The 16,878-nt window shown below is 45.2% G+C and overlaps 27 non-coding genes and 4 pseudogenes across 27 annotated transcripts in view; all 31 read right to left on the bottom strand.

Annotated features, from left to right (window-relative positions):
- Window positions 1-3,869: 3,869 nt before the first annotated feature.
- On the bottom strand, window positions 3,870-3,988 carry LOC144070260 (5S ribosomal RNA). The gene has a single exon (XR_013299196.1). It is a non-coding gene; the product is annotated as a 5S ribosomal RNA (ribosomal RNA).
- A 316-nt stretch (window positions 3,989-4,304) lies between these two features.
- Window positions 4,305-4,423, bottom strand: LOC144069559 (5S ribosomal RNA). The gene has a single exon (XR_013298614.1). It is a non-coding gene; the product is annotated as a 5S ribosomal RNA (ribosomal RNA).
- A 316-nt stretch (window positions 4,424-4,739) lies between these two features.
- LOC144069490 (5S ribosomal RNA) lies at window positions 4,740-4,858 on the bottom strand. Its single transcript, XR_013298550.1, has one exon. It is a non-coding gene; the product is annotated as a 5S ribosomal RNA (ribosomal RNA).
- A 295-nt stretch (window positions 4,859-5,153) lies between these two features.
- On the bottom strand, window positions 5,154-5,272 carry LOC144070058 (5S ribosomal RNA). Its single transcript, XR_013299003.1, has one exon. It is a non-coding gene; the product is annotated as a 5S ribosomal RNA (ribosomal RNA).
- A 316-nt stretch (window positions 5,273-5,588) lies between these two features.
- Window positions 5,589-5,707, bottom strand: LOC144070038 (5S ribosomal RNA). Its single transcript, XR_013298984.1, has one exon. It is a non-coding gene; the product is annotated as a 5S ribosomal RNA (ribosomal RNA).
- A 317-nt stretch (window positions 5,708-6,024) lies between these two features.
- On the bottom strand, window positions 6,025-6,143 carry LOC144069489 (5S ribosomal RNA). Its single transcript, XR_013298549.1, has one exon. It is a non-coding gene; the product is annotated as a 5S ribosomal RNA (ribosomal RNA).
- Window positions 6,144-6,459: 316 nt separating this feature from the next.
- Window positions 6,460-6,578, bottom strand: LOC144069710 (5S ribosomal RNA; annotated as a pseudogene).
- A 316-nt stretch (window positions 6,579-6,894) lies between these two features.
- Window positions 6,895-7,013, bottom strand: LOC144070220 (5S ribosomal RNA). Its single transcript, XR_013299157.1, has one exon. It is a non-coding gene; the product is annotated as a 5S ribosomal RNA (ribosomal RNA).
- Window positions 7,014-7,308: 295 nt separating this feature from the next.
- LOC144069959 (5S ribosomal RNA) lies at window positions 7,309-7,427 on the bottom strand. The gene has a single exon (XR_013298906.1). It is a non-coding gene; the product is annotated as a 5S ribosomal RNA (ribosomal RNA).
- Window positions 7,428-7,743: 316 nt separating this feature from the next.
- Window positions 7,744-7,862, bottom strand: LOC144069883 (5S ribosomal RNA). Its single transcript, XR_013298834.1, has one exon. It is a non-coding gene; the product is annotated as a 5S ribosomal RNA (ribosomal RNA).
- A 316-nt stretch (window positions 7,863-8,178) lies between these two features.
- Window positions 8,179-8,297, bottom strand: LOC144069488 (5S ribosomal RNA). The gene has a single exon (XR_013298548.1). It is a non-coding gene; the product is annotated as a 5S ribosomal RNA (ribosomal RNA).
- Window positions 8,298-8,592: 295 nt separating this feature from the next.
- On the bottom strand, window positions 8,593-8,711 carry LOC144069958 (5S ribosomal RNA). Its single transcript, XR_013298905.1, has one exon. It is a non-coding gene; the product is annotated as a 5S ribosomal RNA (ribosomal RNA).
- A 316-nt stretch (window positions 8,712-9,027) lies between these two features.
- Window positions 9,028-9,146, bottom strand: LOC144070198 (5S ribosomal RNA). Its single transcript, XR_013299135.1, has one exon. It is a non-coding gene; the product is annotated as a 5S ribosomal RNA (ribosomal RNA).
- A 316-nt stretch (window positions 9,147-9,462) lies between these two features.
- On the bottom strand, window positions 9,463-9,581 carry LOC144070057 (5S ribosomal RNA). Its single transcript, XR_013299002.1, has one exon. It is a non-coding gene; the product is annotated as a 5S ribosomal RNA (ribosomal RNA).
- Window positions 9,582-9,897: 316 nt separating this feature from the next.
- Window positions 9,898-10,016, bottom strand: LOC144070037 (5S ribosomal RNA). The gene has a single exon (XR_013298983.1). It is a non-coding gene; the product is annotated as a 5S ribosomal RNA (ribosomal RNA).
- Window positions 10,017-10,333: 317 nt separating this feature from the next.
- Window positions 10,334-10,452, bottom strand: LOC144069487 (5S ribosomal RNA). The gene has a single exon (XR_013298547.1). It is a non-coding gene; the product is annotated as a 5S ribosomal RNA (ribosomal RNA).
- A 316-nt stretch (window positions 10,453-10,768) lies between these two features.
- Window positions 10,769-10,887, bottom strand: LOC144069709 (5S ribosomal RNA; annotated as a pseudogene).
- A 316-nt stretch (window positions 10,888-11,203) lies between these two features.
- LOC144070237 (5S ribosomal RNA) lies at window positions 11,204-11,322 on the bottom strand. Its single transcript, XR_013299174.1, has one exon. It is a non-coding gene; the product is annotated as a 5S ribosomal RNA (ribosomal RNA).
- A 316-nt stretch (window positions 11,323-11,638) lies between these two features.
- LOC144069486 (5S ribosomal RNA) lies at window positions 11,639-11,757 on the bottom strand. Its single transcript, XR_013298546.1, has one exon. It is a non-coding gene; the product is annotated as a 5S ribosomal RNA (ribosomal RNA).
- Window positions 11,758-12,052: 295 nt separating this feature from the next.
- LOC144069955 (5S ribosomal RNA) lies at window positions 12,053-12,171 on the bottom strand. The gene has a single exon (XR_013298904.1). It is a non-coding gene; the product is annotated as a 5S ribosomal RNA (ribosomal RNA).
- Window positions 12,172-12,487: 316 nt separating this feature from the next.
- Window positions 12,488-12,606, bottom strand: LOC144070197 (5S ribosomal RNA). The gene has a single exon (XR_013299134.1). It is a non-coding gene; the product is annotated as a 5S ribosomal RNA (ribosomal RNA).
- Window positions 12,607-12,922: 316 nt separating this feature from the next.
- LOC144070055 (5S ribosomal RNA) lies at window positions 12,923-13,041 on the bottom strand. The gene has a single exon (XR_013299001.1). It is a non-coding gene; the product is annotated as a 5S ribosomal RNA (ribosomal RNA).
- A 316-nt stretch (window positions 13,042-13,357) lies between these two features.
- On the bottom strand, window positions 13,358-13,476 carry LOC144070035 (5S ribosomal RNA). The gene has a single exon (XR_013298981.1). It is a non-coding gene; the product is annotated as a 5S ribosomal RNA (ribosomal RNA).
- A 317-nt stretch (window positions 13,477-13,793) lies between these two features.
- Window positions 13,794-13,912, bottom strand: LOC144069953 (5S ribosomal RNA). The gene has a single exon (XR_013298902.1). It is a non-coding gene; the product is annotated as a 5S ribosomal RNA (ribosomal RNA).
- A 316-nt stretch (window positions 13,913-14,228) lies between these two features.
- On the bottom strand, window positions 14,229-14,347 carry LOC144069744 (5S ribosomal RNA; annotated as a pseudogene).
- A 316-nt stretch (window positions 14,348-14,663) lies between these two features.
- On the bottom strand, window positions 14,664-14,782 carry LOC144070000 (5S ribosomal RNA). Its single transcript, XR_013298947.1, has one exon. It is a non-coding gene; the product is annotated as a 5S ribosomal RNA (ribosomal RNA).
- A 316-nt stretch (window positions 14,783-15,098) lies between these two features.
- Window positions 15,099-15,217, bottom strand: LOC144069973 (5S ribosomal RNA). Its single transcript, XR_013298920.1, has one exon. It is a non-coding gene; the product is annotated as a 5S ribosomal RNA (ribosomal RNA).
- Window positions 15,218-15,533: 316 nt separating this feature from the next.
- LOC144069485 (5S ribosomal RNA) lies at window positions 15,534-15,652 on the bottom strand. The gene has a single exon (XR_013298545.1). It is a non-coding gene; the product is annotated as a 5S ribosomal RNA (ribosomal RNA).
- Window positions 15,653-15,947: 295 nt separating this feature from the next.
- Window positions 15,948-16,066, bottom strand: LOC144069690 (5S ribosomal RNA; annotated as a pseudogene).
- Window positions 16,067-16,383: 317 nt separating this feature from the next.
- On the bottom strand, window positions 16,384-16,502 carry LOC144070054 (5S ribosomal RNA). The gene has a single exon (XR_013299000.1). It is a non-coding gene; the product is annotated as a 5S ribosomal RNA (ribosomal RNA).
- A 316-nt stretch (window positions 16,503-16,818) lies between these two features.
- The window catches only part of LOC144070034 (5S ribosomal RNA), a 119-nt gene continuing 59 nt past the window's right edge, over window positions 16,819-16,878 (bottom strand). Inside the window, exon 1 of the ribosomal RNA XR_013298980.1 lies at window positions 16,819-16,878. This exon is cut by the window's right edge and continues 59 nt beyond it. This is a non-coding gene — a ribosomal RNA (5S ribosomal RNA).

The raw sequence follows: 16,878 nt of genomic DNA, 5'->3' as shown, positions 1-16,878 counted from the left end.
TCCAATGCAACCACTCTTTTTAACGAAATTTACCCCATTTTGGGCACTTATTCTGGCCTAACATCCCCCCAGAACCTCCCTGGAAGACTAATTTTATACAAATCAGTCAATAATACATCTACCCGCATATCAGACACCATTCCCAGTTTGAAATACCAACCATAACCGAACAATCCCAGTTCCAATGCAACCACTCTTTTAAACGAAATTTCCCCCTGTTTTGGGCACTATTTCTGGCTAAACAGAAACAAAAAATTCAGGGTAAATGGACCAACCAGAACCACTCAGGACCAGTTCCAACACAAGCACTCGTTGTCATAAAAGTGCCCATATTAGGCACATTGATTGTGGCATAACTTTACTTCACAACATCCTTGGAAGATTATTTTTTAGAAAATGGTCAATATACATCTACCCTCATATGAGACAAAAATTCAGGGTAAATGGACCAACCAAAACCACCCAGGACCAGTTCCAAGACAACCACAATTTTTGACGCAATTTACCCCAATTTGGGCACTTATTCTTGCCTAACATCCACCCAGAACCTCCCTGGAAGATTATTTTATAGAAAATGGTCAATATACATCTACCCACAAATAAGACACCATTCCTGGGTAAATGGACCAACCAGAACCACTCAGGACCAGTTCCAAGACAAGCACTCGTTGTCATAAAAGTGCCCAAATTAGGCACACTGTTTGTGGCATAACTTTACTTCACAACTACCCTGGAAGATTATTTTATACAGAATGGTCAATATACATCTACCCTCATATGAGACAAAAATTCAGGGTAAATGGACCAACCAGAACCACCCAAGACCAGTTCCAATGCAACCACTATTTTTAACGAAAATTACCCCAATTTGGGCACTTATTCTTGCCTAACATCCCCCCAGAACCTCCCTGGAAGACTAATTTTACAGAAAATGGTCAATAAACATCTCCCCTCATATGAGACACAATTTCAGGGTAAATGGACCAACCAGAACCGCTCAGGACCAGTTCCAAGACAAGCACTCGTTGTCATAAAAGTGCCCATATTAGGTACATTGATTGTGGCATAACTTTACTTCACAACTACCCTGGAAGATTATTTTAGAAAAAGAAAAGCTTTTTACACACCCACTCTACTCTAATAAAGGTCCCCTTATTTTAGAAACTATTCCCGAGTGAAAATAAGCCCCCAGAACGAAGTCGACATGCTTTTTATACATGCACGTTGGTCTATTACAGTCAACCAGCATTTGGGACACTCTTCCTGGGTAAACTTTTGCACCAGAACCTCCCTGGAGCATTTATTTTGATACCAAATCGTCAATAATACATGCACCCAGAATTTATGCACTTTTTTCCGGGGAAAATAACCCACCAGAACCGAAATATCCTGCTTTTTTTATTCAGACTTTGACGCACTGGGCCTCTATGTAACCCGAAAAACTCTGCCACACTGTGGACAAACTTTATTACTGCGACCGTTCAAAATCCCGTAAGCTTATGCACTTTTCCCGGTTAAAAACACCTTTTGGGCTGAAAAGAACCGCTTTTTACACACCCACTCAACTCTAATAAACTTCCCCTTATTTTAGAAACTATTCCCGAGTGAAAATAAGCCCCCAGAACGAATTCGACATGCTTTTTATACATGCACGTTGGTCTATTACAGTCAACCCGCATTTGGGACACTCTTCCTGGGTAAACTGGAGCGTTTATTTTGACACCAAATCGTGTATAATACATGCACCCACATTTTAGGCACTTTTTCAGGGTAAAATACCCCCCCAGAAACGAACTGGTGTGCTTTTTATACAGACTTTTACGCACTGGGCCGCTATGGAACCCGCAGAACTCTGCCACACTGTGGACAAACTTTAGTACTGCAATTGGGGTCAAATTGCCGGGTCAAAAGTGCCATTTCTTCGGGGAAATCACCCTCCTGGGCCCGGTTTTAATGTTTAAAAAGCTCCAGTATTTGTATTAAAGATATAGTATTTGTATTTCATCAATGAGTGCTGATTTAAAACCCATTTTAGTGCATTTTTGGCACTTTTGAGAATGGTCGTATGTCGTCGTATTTGGTCGCGCCAACGTTTATGGCTGTCTTTTCCCCAGGAAAATCACCCCCCAGTGCCCGGTATTAATGACTGATAAGCTCCAGTAATTGTATTTCATCAACTAGTGCTGATTTTAGTTCATTTTTGGCACTTTTGAGAATGGTCGTATGTCGTCGTATTTGGTCGCGCCGACGTTTATGGCTGTCTTTTCCCCAGGAAAATCACCCCCAGTGCCCGGTAGTCATGTCTGAAAAGCTCCAGTAAGCTCCAGTAATTGTATTTCATCAATAAATGCTGATTTTACCCCATTTTAGTGCATATTTGGGACTTTTGCGAATGGTCGTCGTACTTGGTCGCGCCGACGTTTATGGCTGTCTTCCCCCCGAGAAAATCACCCCCAGAGCCCGGTAGTCATGTCTGAAAAGCTCCAGTAACTTCCAGTAATTGTAATTAATCATTAAATGCTGTTTTAAAAACTATTACTCCGCTTTTGGAACACTTTTCTGGGCATTACCTTGCTCCTTTTCGCCGTCTTGCGGACAAACTTTGGTACTGCATTTGGGGTCAAATTGCCGGGTCAAAAGTGCCATTTCCTCGGGGAAATCACCCTCCTGGGCCAAGTTTTAATGTTTAAAAAGGTCCAGTATTTGTATTAAAGCTCCAGTATTTGTATTTCATCGATGAGTGCTGATTTAAAACCCATTTTAGTGCATTTTTGGCACTTTTGAGAATGGTCGTATGTCGTCGTATTTGGTCGCGCCGACGTTTATCGCTGTCTTTCCCCCTGGAAAATCACCCCCAGTGCCCGGTAGTCATGTCTGATAAGCTCCAATAATTGTATTTCATCAACTACTGCTGATTTTAGTTCATTTTTGGCCCTTTTGAGAATGGTCGTATGTCGTCGTATTTGGTCGCGCCGACGTTTATGGCTGTCTTCCCCCCGGGAAAATCACCCCCAGTGCCCGATATTAATGTCTGAAAAGCTCCAGTATTTGTATTTCATGGTTTAAAAAAGATCACTCCGCTTTTGGAACACTTTTCTGGGCATTTTAACCATTTTCCGGACTTTAAAAAAGTCACATCTACTATCGCCGTTTACCCACACTGGTTGATGGACCTTGCTCCTTTTCGCCGTCTGGCGGACAAACTTCGGTACTGCATTCGGGTCAGGTGCGGTCCTGAAAAGGGCACCTTTTTCTGGGTACAATTTAAACTTTTTCATCGGGCTTTTTCGACATTTCTTGCCGGCTTTTCAAGCACTTTCACTGGGTTGATTTTTAACATTTTGGCCTGTTTATTTTAAACAACTTTACCCGTGTTTTTCAAAACTTTAAGGGGGCTTTAAGAACGCTATTCCTGGGTACAATTAAAACTTTTTCATCGGTCTTTTTCCAAATCTTCTGCGGGCTTTTCAAACACTTTCCCTGGGTTGATTTTAAACATTTTGGCCTGTTTATTTTTAACAACTTTACCCATGTTTCACAAAACTTTAAGCGGGCTTTTCAAACACTTTCCATGGGTTGATTTCCCATGGAAATCCGAACGGTCCATAGTCTTGCATGTGGATCGTGTATTTGGATCCGGTTTGGAGGGTGAGGGGTCCTCTTTGGAAAGCCCTTCATTGAAGGAGTCGACTTTGTTGCCCCTTGCTCTTCTTTTGCTTTATTACTTCTACAACTACGGGAATGAAGATTATCAGAAGGAGAGCTTCAATAAAATGTTGTGAGATGTGCAGAGGAGGGAAGTCTTTCATGATTTAGGAGGTCAAAAGGAGATGAACATCCATGAAATGTCGAAAATGGTTTTGACAAGATGCTTACAGCACCTGGTATTCCCAAGCGGTCTCCCATCCAGGTACTAACCAGGCCCAACCCTGCTTAGCTTCCGAGATCAGACGAGATAGGGCGTTTTCAGGGTAGTATGGCCGTGAGCAACATTGTCGCTGAACAAATCCCCTTTGGAAATCCGAACGGTCCATAGTCTTGCATGTGGATCGTGTATTTGGATATTTGGATCCGGTGTGGAGGGTGAGTGGTCCTCTTTGGAGAACCCTTCGTTAAAGGAGTCGACTTTGTTGCCGCTTGCTCTTCTTTTGCTTTATTACTTCTACAACTACGGGAATGAATATTATCAGAAGGAGAGCTTCAATAAAATGTTGTGAGATGTGCAGAGGAGGGAAGTCTTTCATGATTTAGGAGGTCAAAAGGAGATGAACATCCATGAAATGTCGAAAATGGTTTTGACAAGATGCTTACAGCACCTGGTATTCCCAAGCGGTCTCCCATCCGGGTATTAACCAGGCCCAACCCTGCGTAGCTTCCGAGATCAGACGAGATCGGGCGTTTTCAGGGTAGTATGGCCGTGAGCAACATTGTCGCTGAACAAATCCCCTTTGGAAATCCGAACGGTCCATAGTCTTGCATGTGGATCGTGTATTTGGATATTTGGATCGGGTGTGGAGGGTGAGGGGTCCTCTTTGGAGAACCCTTCGTTAAAGGAGTCGACTTTGTTGCCGCTTGCTCTTCTTTTGCTTTATTACTTCTACAACTACGGGAATGAAGATTATCAGAAGGAGAGCTTCAATAAAATGTTGTGAGATGTGCAGAGGAGGGAAGTCTTTCATGATTTATTAGGTCAAAAGGAGATGAACATCCATGAAATGTCGAAAATGGTTTTGACAAGATGCTTACAGCACCTGGTATTCCCAAGCAGTCTCCCACCCAGGTACTAACCAGGCCCAACCCTGCGTAGCTTCCGAGATCAGACGAGATCGGGCGTTTTCAGGGTAGTATGGCCGTGAGCAACATTGTCGCTGAACAAATCCCCTTTGGAAATCCGAACGGTCCATAGTCTTGCATGTGGATCGGGTGTGGAGGGTGAGGGGTCCTCTTTGGAGAACCCTTCGTTAAAGGAGTCGACTTTGTTGCCGCTTGCTCTTCTTTTGCTTTATTACTTCTACAACTACGGGAATGAAGATTATCAGAAGGAGAGCTTCAATAAAATGTTGTGAGATGTGCAGAGGAGGGAAGTCTTTCATGATTTAGGAGGTCAAAAGGAGATGAACATCCATGAAATGTCGAAAATGGTTTTGACAAGATGCTTACAGCACCTGGTATTCCCAAGCGGTCTCCCATCCAGGTACTATCCAGGCCCAACCCTGCTTAGCTCCCGAGATCAGACGAGATCGGGCGTTTTCAGGGTAGTATGGCCGTGAGCAACATTATCGCTGAACAAATCCCCTTTGGAAATCCGAACGGTCGATAGTCTTGCATGTGGATCGTGTATTTGGATATTTGGATCGGGTGTGGAGGCTGAGGGGTCCTCTTTGGAGAACCCTTCGTTAAAGGAGTCGACTTTGTTGCCGCTTGCTCTTCTTTTGCTTTATTACTTCTACAACTACGGGAATGAAGATTATCAGAAGGAGAGCTTCAATAAAATGTTGTGAGATGTGCAGAGGAGGGAAGTCTTTCATGATTTAGGAGGTCAAAAGGAGATGAACATCCATGAAATGTCGAAAATGGTTTTGACAAGATGCTTACAGCACCTGGTATTCCCAAGCAGTCTCCCATCCAGGTACTAACCAGGCCCAACCCTGCTTAGCTTCCGAGATCAGACGAGATCGGGCGTTTTCAGGGTAGTATGGCCGTGAGCAACATTGTCGCTGAACAAATCCCCTTTGGAAATCCGAACAGTCCATATCTCTTGCATGTGGATCGTGTATTTGGATATTTGGATCGGGTGTGGAGGGTGAGGGGTCCTCTTTGGAGAACCCTTCGTTAAAGGAGTCGACTTTGTTGCCGCTTGCTCTTCTTTTGCTTTATTACTTCTACAACTACGGGAATGAAGATTATCAGAAGGAGAGCTTAAATAAAATGTTGTGAGATGTGCAGAGGAGGGAAGTCTTTCATGATTTAGGAGGTCAAAAGGAGATGAACATCCATGAAATGTCGAAAATGGTTTTGACAAGATGCTTACAGCACCTGGTATTCCCAAGCAGTCTCCCACCCAGGTACTAACCAGGCCCAACCCTGCGTAGCTTCCGAGATCAGACGAGATCGGGCGTTTTCAGGGTAGTATGGCCGTGAGCAACATTGTTGCTGAACAAATCCCCTTTGGAAATCCGAACGGTCCATAGTCTTGCATGTGGATCGTGTATTTGGATATTTGGATCCGGTGTGGAGGGTGAGTGGTCCTCTTTGGAGAAACCTTCGTTAAAGGAGTCGACTTTGTTGCCGCTTGCTCTTCTTTTGCTTTATTACTTCTACAACTACGGGAATGAAGATTATCAGAAGGAGAGCTTCAATAAAATGTTGTGAGATGTGCAGAGGAGGGACGTCTTTCATGATTTAGGAGGTCAAAAGGAGATGAACATCCATGAAATGTCGAAAATGGTTTTGACAAGATGCTTACAGCACCTGGTATTCCCAAGCGGTCTCCCATCCAGGTACTAACCAGGCCCAACCCTGCTTAGCTTCCGAGATGAGACGAGATAGGGCGTTTTCAGGGTAGTATGGCCGTGAGCAACATTGTCGCTGAACAAATCCCCTTTGGAAATCCGAACGGTCCATAGTCTTGCATGTGGATCGTGTATTTGGATATTTGGATCGGGTGTGGAGGGTGAGGGGTCCTCTTTGGAGAACCCTTCGTTAAAGGAGTCGACTTTGTTGCCGCTTGCTCTTCTTTTGCTTTATTACTTCTACAACTACGGGAATGAAGATTATCAGAAGGAGAGCTTCAATAAAATGTTGTGAGATGTGCAGAGGAGGGAAGTCTTTCATGATTTATTAGGTCAAAAGGAGATGAACATCCATGAAATGTCGAAAATGGTTTTGACAAGATGCTTACAGCACCTGGTATTCCCAAGCGGTCTCCCACCCAGGTACTAACCAGGCCCAACCCTGCGTAGCTTCCGAGATCAGACGAGATCGGGCGTTTTCAGGGTAGTATGGCCGTGAGCAACATTGTCGCTGAACAAATCCCCTTTGGAAATCCGAACGGTCCATAGTCTTGCATGTGGATCGGGTGTGGAGGGTGAGGGGTCCTCTTTGGAGAACCCTTCGTTAAAGGAGTCGACTTTGTTGCCGCTTGCTCTTCTTTTGCTTTATTACTTCTACAACTACGGGAATGAAGATTATCAGAAGGAGAGCTTCAATAAAATGTTGTGAGATGTGCAGAGGAGGGAAGTCTTTCATGATTTAGGAGGTCAAAAGGAGATGAACATCCATGAAATGTCGAAAATGGTTTTGACAAGATGCTTACAGCACCTGGTATTCCCAAGCGGTCTCCCATTCAGGTACTAACCAGGCCCAACCCTGCTTAGCTTCCGAGATCAGACGAGATCGGGCGTTTTCAGGGTAGTATGGCCGTGAGCAACATTGTTGCTGAACAAATCCCCTTTGGAAATCTGAACGGTCCATAGTCATGCATGTGGATCGTGTATTTGGATATTTGGATCGGGTGTGGAGGGTGAGGGGTCCTCTTTGGAGAACCCTTCGTTAAAGGAGTCGACTTTGTTGCCGCTTGCTCTTCTTTTGCTTTATTACTTCTACAACTACGGGAATGAAGATTATCAGAAGGAGAGCTTCAATAAAATGTTGTGAGATGTGCAGAGGAGGGAAGTCTTTCATGATTTAGGAGGTCAAAAGGAGATGAACATCCATGAAATGTCGAAAATGGTTTTGACAAGATGCTTACAGCACCTGGTATTCCCAAGCGGTCTCCCATCCAGGTACTAACCAGGCCCAACCCTGCTTAGCTTCCGAGATCAGACGAGATCGGGCGTTTTCAGGGTAGTATGGCCGTGAGCAATATTGTCGCTGAACAAATCCCCTTTGGAAATCCGAACGGTCCATAGTCTTGCATGTGGATCGTGTATTTGGATATTTGGATCCGGTGTGGAGGGTGAGTGGTCCTCTTTGGAGAACCCTTCGTTAAAGGAGTCGACTTTGTTGCCGCTTGCTCTTCTTTTGCTTTATTACTTCTACAACTACGGGAATGAAGATTATCAGAAGGAGAGCTTCAATAAAATGTTGTGAGATGAGGAGAGGAGGGAAGTCTTTCATGATTTAGGAGGTCAAAAGGAGATGAACATCCATGAAATGTCGAAAATGGTTTTGACAAGATGCTTACAGCACCTGGTATTCCCAAGCAGTCTCCCACCCAGGTACTAACCAGGCCCAACCCTGCGTAGCTTCCGAGATCAGACGAGATCGGGCGTTTTCAGGGTAGTATGGCCGTGAGCAACATTGTCGCTGAACAAATCCCCTTTGGAAATCCGAACGGTCCATAGTCTTGCATGTGGATCGGGTGTGGAGGGTGAGGGGTCCTCTTTGGAGAACCCTTCGTTAAAGGAGTCGACTTTGTTGCCGCTTGCTCTTCTTTTGCTTTATTACTTCTACAACTACGGGAATGAAGATTATCAGAAGGAGAGCTTCAATAAAATGTTGTGAGATGTGCAGAGGAGGGAAGTCTTTCATGATTTAGGAGGTCAAAAGGAGATGAACATCCATGAAATGTCGAAAATGGTTTTGACAAGATGCTTACAGCACCTGGTATTCCCAAGCGGTCTCCCATTCAGGTACTAACCAGGCCCAACCCTGCTTAGCTTCCGAGATCAGACGAGATCGGGCGTTTTCAGGGTAGTATGGCCGTGAGCAACATTGTTGCTGAACAAATCCCCTTTGGAAATCTGAACGGTCCATAGTCATGCATGTGGATCGTGTATTTGGATATTTGGATCGGGTGTGGAGGGTGAGGGGTCCTCTTTGGAGAACCCTTCGTTAAAGGAGTCGACTTTGTTGCCGCTTGCTCTTCTTTTGCTTTATTACTTCTACAACTACGGGAATGAAGATTATCAGAAGGAGAGCTTCAATAAAATGTTGTGAGATGTGCAGAGGAGGGAAGTCTTTCATGATTTAGGAGGTCAAAAGGAGATGAACATCCATGAAATGTCGAAAATGGTTTTGACAAGATGCTTACAGCACCTGGTATTCCCAAGCGGTCTCCCATCCAGGTACTAACCAGGCCCAACCCTGCTTAGCTTCCGAGATCAGACGAGATTGGGCGTTTTCAGGGTAGTATGGCCGTGAGCAACATTGTCGCTGAACAAATCCCCTTTGGAAATCCGAACGGTCCATAGTCTTGAATGTGGATCGTGTATTTGGATATTTGGATCGGGTGTGGAGGGTGAGGGGTCCTCTTTGGAGAACCCTTCGTTAAAGGAGTCGACTTTGTTGCCGCTTGCTCTTCTTTTGCTTTATTACTTCTACAACTACGGGAATGAAGATTATCAGAAGGAGAGCTTCAATAAAATGTTGTGAGATGTGCAGAGGAGGGAAGTCTTTCATGATTTAGGAGGTCAAAAGGAGATGAACATCCATGAAATGTCGAAAATGGTTTTGACAAGATGCTTACAGCACCTGGTATTCCCAAGCGGTCTCCCATCCAGGTACTATCCAGGCCCAACCCTGCTTAGCTCCCGAGATCAGACGAGATCGGGCGTTTTCAGGGTAGTATGGCCGTGAGCAACATTATCGCTGAACAAATCCCCTTTGGAAATCCGAACGGTCGATAGTCTTGCATGTGGATCGTGTATTTGGATATTTGGATCGGGTGTGGAGGCTGAGGGGTCCTCTTTGGAGAACCCTTCGTTAAAGGAGTCGACTTTGTTGCCGCTTGCTCTTCTTTTGCTTTATTACTTCTACAACTACGGGAATGAAGATTATCAGAAGGAGAGCTTCAATAAAATGTTGTGAGATGTGCAGAGGAGGGAAGTCTTTCATGATTTAGGAGGTCAAAAGGAGATGAACATCCATGAAATGTCGAAAATGGTTTTGACAAGATGCTTACAGCACCTGGTATTCCCAAGCAGTCTCCCATCCAGGTACTAACCAGGCCCAACCCTGCTTAGCTTCCGAGATCAGACGAGATCGGGCGTTTTCAGGGTAGTATGGCCGTGAGCAACATTGTCGCTGAACAAATCCCCTTTGGAAATCCGAACAGTCCATATCTCTTGCATGTGGATCGTGTATTTGGATATTTGGATCGGGTGTGGAGGGTGAGGGGTCCTCTTTGGAGAACCCTTCGTTAAAGGAGTCGACTTTGTTGCCGCTTGCTCTTCTTTTGCTTTATTACTTCTACAACTACGGGAATGAAGATTATCAGAAGGAGAGCTTAAATAAAATGTTGTGAGATGTGCAGAGGAGGGAAGTCTTTCATGATTTAGGAGGTCAAAAGGAGATGAACATCCATGAAATGTCGAAAATGGTTTTGACAAGATGCTTACAGCACCTGGTATTCCCAAGCAGTCTCCCACCCAGGTACTAACCAGGCCCAACCCTGCGTAGCTTCCGAGATCAGACGAGATCGGGCGTTTTCAGGGTAGTATGGCCGTGAGCAACATTGTTGCTGAACAAATCCCCTTTGGAAATCCGAACGGTCCATAGTCTTGCATGTGGATCGTGTATTTGGATATTTGGATCCGGTGTGGAGGGTGAGTGGTCCTCTTTGGAGAAACCTTCGTTAAAGGAGTCGACTTTGTTGCCGCTTGCTCTTCTTTTGCTTTATTACTTCTACAACTACGGGAATGAAGATTATCAGAAGGAGAGCTTCAATAAAATGTTGTGAGATGTGCAGAGGAGGGACGTCTTTCATGATTTAGGAGGTCAAAAGGAGATGAACATCCATGAAATGTCGAAAATGGTTTTGACAAGATGCTTACAGCACCTGGTATTCCCAAGCGGTCTCCCATCCAGGTACTAACCAGGCCCAACCCTGCTTAGCTTCCGAGATGAGACGAGATAGGGCGTTTTCAGGGTAGTATGGCCGTGAGCAACATTGTCGCTGAACAAATCCCCTTTGGAAATCCGAACGGTCCATAGTCTTGCATGTGGATCGTGTATTTGGATATTTGGATCCGGTGTGGAGGGTGAGTGGTCCTCTTTGGAGAACCCTTCGTTAAAGGAGTCGACTTTGTTGCCGCTTGCTCTTCTTTTGCTTTATTACTTCTACAACTACGGGAATGAATATTATCAGAAGGAGAGCTTCAATAAAATGTTGTGAGATGTGCAGAGGAGGGAAGTCTTTCATGATTTAGGAGGTCAAAAGGAGATGAACATCCATGAAATGTCGAAAATGGTTTTGACAAGATGCTTACAGCACCTGGTATTCCCAAGCGGTCTCCCATCCGGGTACTAACCAGGCCCAACCCTGCGTAGCTTCCGAGATCAGACGAGATCGGGCGTTTTCAGGGTAGTATGGCCGTGAGCAACATTGTCGCTGAACAAATCCCCTTTGGAAATCCGAACGGTCCATAGTCTTGCATGTGGATCGTGTATTTGGATATTTGGATCGGGTGTGGAGGGTGAGGGGTCCTCTTTGGAGAACCCTTCGTTAAAGGAGTCGACTTTGTTGCCGCTTGCTCTTCTTTTGCTTTATTACTTCTACAACTACGGGAATGAAGATTATCAGAAGGAGAGCTTCAATAAAATGTTGTGAGATGTGCAGAGGAGGGAAGTCTTTCATGATTTATTAGGTCAAAAGGAGATGAACATCCATGAAATGTCGAAAATGGTTTTGACAAGATGCTTACAGCACCTGGTATTCCCAAGCAGTCTCCCACCCAGGTACTAACCAGGCCCAACCCTGCGTAGCTTCCGAGATCAGACGAGATCGGGCGTTTTCAGGGTAGTATGGCCGTGAGCAACATTGTCGCTGAACAAATCCCCTTTGGAAATCCGAACGGTCCATAGTCTTGCATGTGGATCGGGTGTGGAGGGTGAGGGGTCCTCTTTGGAGAACCCTTCGTTAAAGGAGTCGACTTTGTTGCCGCTTGCTCTTCTTTTGCTTTATTACTTCTACAACTACGGGAATGAAGATTATCAGAAGGAGAGCTTCAATAAAATGTTGTGAGATGTGCAGAGGAGGGAAGTCTTTCATGATTTAGGAGGTCAAAAGGAGATGAACATCCATGAAATGTCGAAAATGGTTTTGACAAGATGCTTACAGCACCTGGTATTCCCAAGCGGTCTCCCATTCAGGTACTAACCAGGCCCAACCCTGCTTAGCTTCCGAGATCAGACGAGATCGGGCGTTTTCAGGGTAGTATGGCCGTGAGCAACATTGTTGCTGAACAAATCCCCTTTGGAAATCTGAACGGTCCATAGTCATGCATGTGGATCGTGTATTTGGATATTTGGATCGGGTGTGGAGGGTGAGGGGTCCTCTTTGGAGAACCCTTCGTTAAAGGAGTCGACTTTGTTGCCGCTTGCTCTTCTTTTGCTTTATTACTTCTACAACTACGGGAATGAAGATTATCAGAAGGAGAGCTTCAATAAAATGTTGTGAGATGTGCAGAGGAGGGAAGTCTTTCATGATTTAGGAGGTCAAAAGGAGATGAACATCCATGAAATGTCGAAAATGGTTTTGACAAGATGCTTACAGCACCTGGTATTCCCAAGCGGTCTCCCATCCAGGTACTAACCAGGCCCAACCCTGCTTAGCTTCCGAGATCAGACGAGATTGGGCGTTTTCAGGGTAGTATGGCCGTGAGCAACATTGTCGCTGAACAAATCCCCTTTGGAAATCTGAACGGTCCATAGTCTTGAATGTGGATCGTGTATTTGAATATTTGGATCGGGTGTGGAGGGTGAGGGGTCCTCTTTGGAGAACCCTTCGTTAAAGGAGTCGACTTTGTTGCCGCTTGCTCTTCTTTTGCTTTATTACTTCTACAACTACGGGAATGAAGATTATCAGAAGGAGAGCTTCAATAAAATGTTGTGCGATGTGCAGAGGAGGGAAGTCTTTCATGATTTAGGAGGTCAAAAGGAGATGAACATCCATGAAATGTCGAAAATGGTTTTGACAAGATGCTTACAGCACCTGGTATTCCCAAGCGGTCTCCCATCCAGGTACTATCCAGGCCCAACCCTGCTTAGCTCCCGAGATCAGACGAGATCGGGCGTTTTCAGGGTAGTATGGCCGTGAGCAACATTATCGCTGAACAAATCCCCTTTGGAAATCCGAACGGTCGATAGTCTTGCATGTGGATCGTGTATTTGGATATTTGGATCGGGTGTGGAGGCTGAGGGGTCCTCTTTGGAGAACCCTTCGTTAAAGGAGTCGACTTTGTTGCCGCTTGCTCTTCTTTTGCTTTATTACTTCTACAACTACGGGAATGAAGATTATCAGAAGGAGAGCTTCAATAAAATGTTGTGAGATGTGCAGAGGAGGGAAGTCTTTCATGATTTAGGAGGTCAAAAGGAGATGAACATCCATGAAATGTCGAAAATGGTTTTGACAAGATGCTTACAGCACCTGGTATTCCCAAGCAGTCTCCCATCCAGGTACTAACCAGGCCCAACCCTGCTTAGCTTCCGAGATCAGACGAGATCGGGCGTTTTCAGGGTAGTATGGCCGTGAGCAACATTGTCGCTGAACAAATCCCCTTTGGAAATCCGAACAGTCCATATCTCTTGCATGTGGATCGTGTATTTGGATATTTGGATCGGGTGTGGAGGGTGAGGGGTCCTCTTTGGAGAACCCTTCGTTAAAGGAGTCGACTTTGTTGCCGCTTGCTCTTCTTTTGCTTTATTACTTCTACAACTACGGGAATGAAGATTATCAGAAGGAGAGCTTAAATAAAATGTTGTGAGATGTGCAGAGGAGGGAAGTCTTTCATGATTTAGGAGGTCAAAAGGAGATGAACATCCATGAAATGTCGAAAATGGTTTTGACAAGATGCTTACAGCACCTGGTATTCCCAAGCGGTCTCCCATTCAGGTACTAACCAGGCCCAACCCTGCTTAGCTTCCGAGATCAGACGAGATCGGGCGTTTTCAGGGTAGTATGGCCGTGAGCAACATTCTTGCTGAACAAATCCCCTTTGGAAATCCGAACGGTCCATAGTCTTGCATGTGGATCGTTTATTTGGATATTTGGATCGGGTGTGGAGGGTGAGTGGTCCTCTTTGGAGAACCCTTCGTTAAAGGAGTCGACTTTGTTGCCGCTTGCTCTTCTTTTGCTTTATTACTTCTACAACTACGGGAATGAAGATTATCAGAAGGAGAGCTTCAATAAAATGTTGTGAGATGTGCAGAGGAGGGAAGTCTTTCATGATTTAGGAGGTCAAAAGGAGATGAACATCCATGAAATGTCGAAAATGGTTTTGACAAGATGCTTACAGCACCTGGTATTCCCAAGCAGTCTCCCACCCAGGTACTAACCAGAACCAACCCTGCGTAGCTTCCGAGATCAGACGAGATCGGGCGTTTTCAGGGTAGTATGGCCGTGAGCAACATTGTCGCTGAACAAATCCCCTTTGGAAATCCGAACGGTCCATAGTCTTGCATGTGGATCGTGTATTTGGATATTTGGATCCGGTGTGGAGGGTGAGTGGTCCTCTTTGGAGAACCCTTCGTTAAAGGAGTCGACTTTGTTGCCCCTTGCTCTTCTTTTGCTTTATTACTTCTACAACTACGGGAATGAAGATTATCAGAAGGAGAGCTTCAATAAAATGTTGTGAGATGTGCAGAGGAGGGACGTCTTTCATGATTTAGGAGGTCAAAAGGAGATGAACATCCATGAAATGTCGAAAATGGTTTTGACAAGATGCTTACAGCACCTGGTATTCCCAAGCGGTCTCCCATCCAGGTACTAACCAGGCCCAACCCTGATTAGCTTCCGAGATCAGACGAGATCGGGCGCTTTCAGGGTAGTATGGCTGTGAGCAACATTGTCGCTGAACAGATCCCCTTTGGAATTCCGAACGGTCCATAGTCTTGCATGTGAATCGTGTATTTGGATATTTGGATCCGGTGTGGAGGGTGAGTTGTCCTCTTTGGAGAACCCTTCGTTAAAGGAGTCAAATTTGTTGCCGCTTGCTCTTCTTTTGCTTTATTACTTCTACAACTACGGGAATGAATATTATCAGAAGGAGAGCTTCAATAAAATGTTGTGAGATGTGCAGAGGAGGGACGTCTTTCATGATTTAGGAGGTCAAAAGGAGATGAACATCCATGAAATGTCGAAAATGGTTTTGACAAGATGCTTACAACACCTGGTATTCCCAAGCGGTCTCCCATCCAGGTACTAACCAGGCCCAACCCTGCTTAGCTTCCGAGATCAGACGAGATCGGGCGTTTTCAGGGTAGTATGGCCGTGAGCAACATTGTTGCTGAACAAATCCCCTTTGGAAATCCGAACGGTCCATAGTCTTGCATGTGGATCGTGTATTTGGATATTTGGATCGGGTGTGGAGGGTGAGGGGTCCTCTTTGGAGAACCCTTCGTTAAAGGAGTCGACTTTGTTGCCGCTTGCTCTTCTTTTGCTTTATTACTTCTACAACTACGGGAATGAAGATTATCAGAAGGAGAGCTTCAATAAAATGTTGTGAGATGTGCAGAGGAGGGAAGTCTTTCATGATTTATTAGGTCAAAAGGAGATGAACATCCATGAAATGTCGAAAATGGTTTTGACAAGATGCTTACAGCACCTGGTATTCCCAAGCAGTCTCCCACCCAGGTACTAACCAGGCCCAACCCTGCGTAGCTTCCGAGATCAGACGAGATCGGGCGTTTTCAGGGTAGTATGGCCGTGAGCAACATTGTCGCTGAACAAATCCCCTTTGGAAATCCGAACGGTCCATAGTCTTGCATGTGGATCGGGTGTGGAGGGTGAGTGGTCCTCTTTGGAGAACCCTTCGTTAAAGGAGTCGACTTTGTTGCCGCTTGCTCTTCTTTTGCTTTATTACTTCTACAACTACGGGAATGAAGATTATCAGAAGGAGAGCTTCAATAAAATGTTGTGAGATGTGCAGAGGAGGGAAGTCTTTCATGATTTAGGAGGTCAAAAGGAGATGAACATCCATGAAATGTCGAAAATGGTTTTGACAAGATGCTTACAGCACCTGGTATTCCCAAGCAGTCTCCAATCCAGGTACTAACCAGGCCCAACCCTGCTTAGCTTCCGAGATGAGACGAGATCGGGCGTTTTCAGGGTAGTATGGCCGTGAGCAACATTATCGCTGAACAAATCCCCTTTGGAAATCCGAACGGTCCATATCTCTTGCATGTGGATCGTGTATTTGGATATTTGGATCGGGTGTGGAGGGTGAGGGGTCCTCTATGGAGAACCCTTCGTTAAAGGAGTCGACTTTGTTGCCGCTTGCTCTTCTTTTGCTTTATTACTTCTACAACTACGGGAATGAAGATTATCAGAAGGAGAGCTTCAATAAAATGTTGTGAGATGTGCAGAGGAGGGAAGTCTTTCATGATTTAGGAGGTCAAAAGGAGATGAACATCCATGAAATGTCGAAAATGGTTTTGACAAGATGCTTACAGCACCTGGTATTCCCAAGCGGTCTCCCATCCAGGTACTATCCAGGCCCAACCCTGCTTAGCTCCCGAGATCAGACGAGATCGGGCGTTTTCAGGGTAGTATGGCCGTGAGCAACATTATCGCTGAACAAATCCCCTTTGGAAATCCGAACGGTCGATAGTCTTGCATGTGGATCGTGTATTTGGATATTTGGATCGGGTGTGGAGGCTGAGGGGTCCTCTTTGGAGAACCCTTCGTTAAAGGAGTCGACTTTGTTGCCGCTTGCTCTTCTTTTGCTTTATTACTTCTACAACTACGGGAATGAAGATTATCAGAAGGAGAGCTTCAATAAAATGTTGTGAGATGTGCAGAGGAGGGAAGTCTTTCATGATTTAGGAGGTCAAAAGGAGATGAACATCCATGAAATGTCGAAAATGGTTTTGACAAGATGCTTACAGCACCTGGTATTCCCAAGCAGTCTCCCATCCAGGTACTAACCAGGCCCAACC

Source organism: Stigmatopora argus, chromosome 24, assembly GCF_051989625.1.
Source record: "Stigmatopora argus isolate UIUO_Sarg chromosome 24, RoL_Sarg_1.0, whole genome shotgun sequence".
NCBI lineage: Eukaryota > Metazoa > Chordata > Actinopteri > Syngnathiformes > Syngnathidae > Stigmatopora > Stigmatopora argus.
This window is presented reverse-complemented; position numbering and strand designations above follow the sequence as displayed.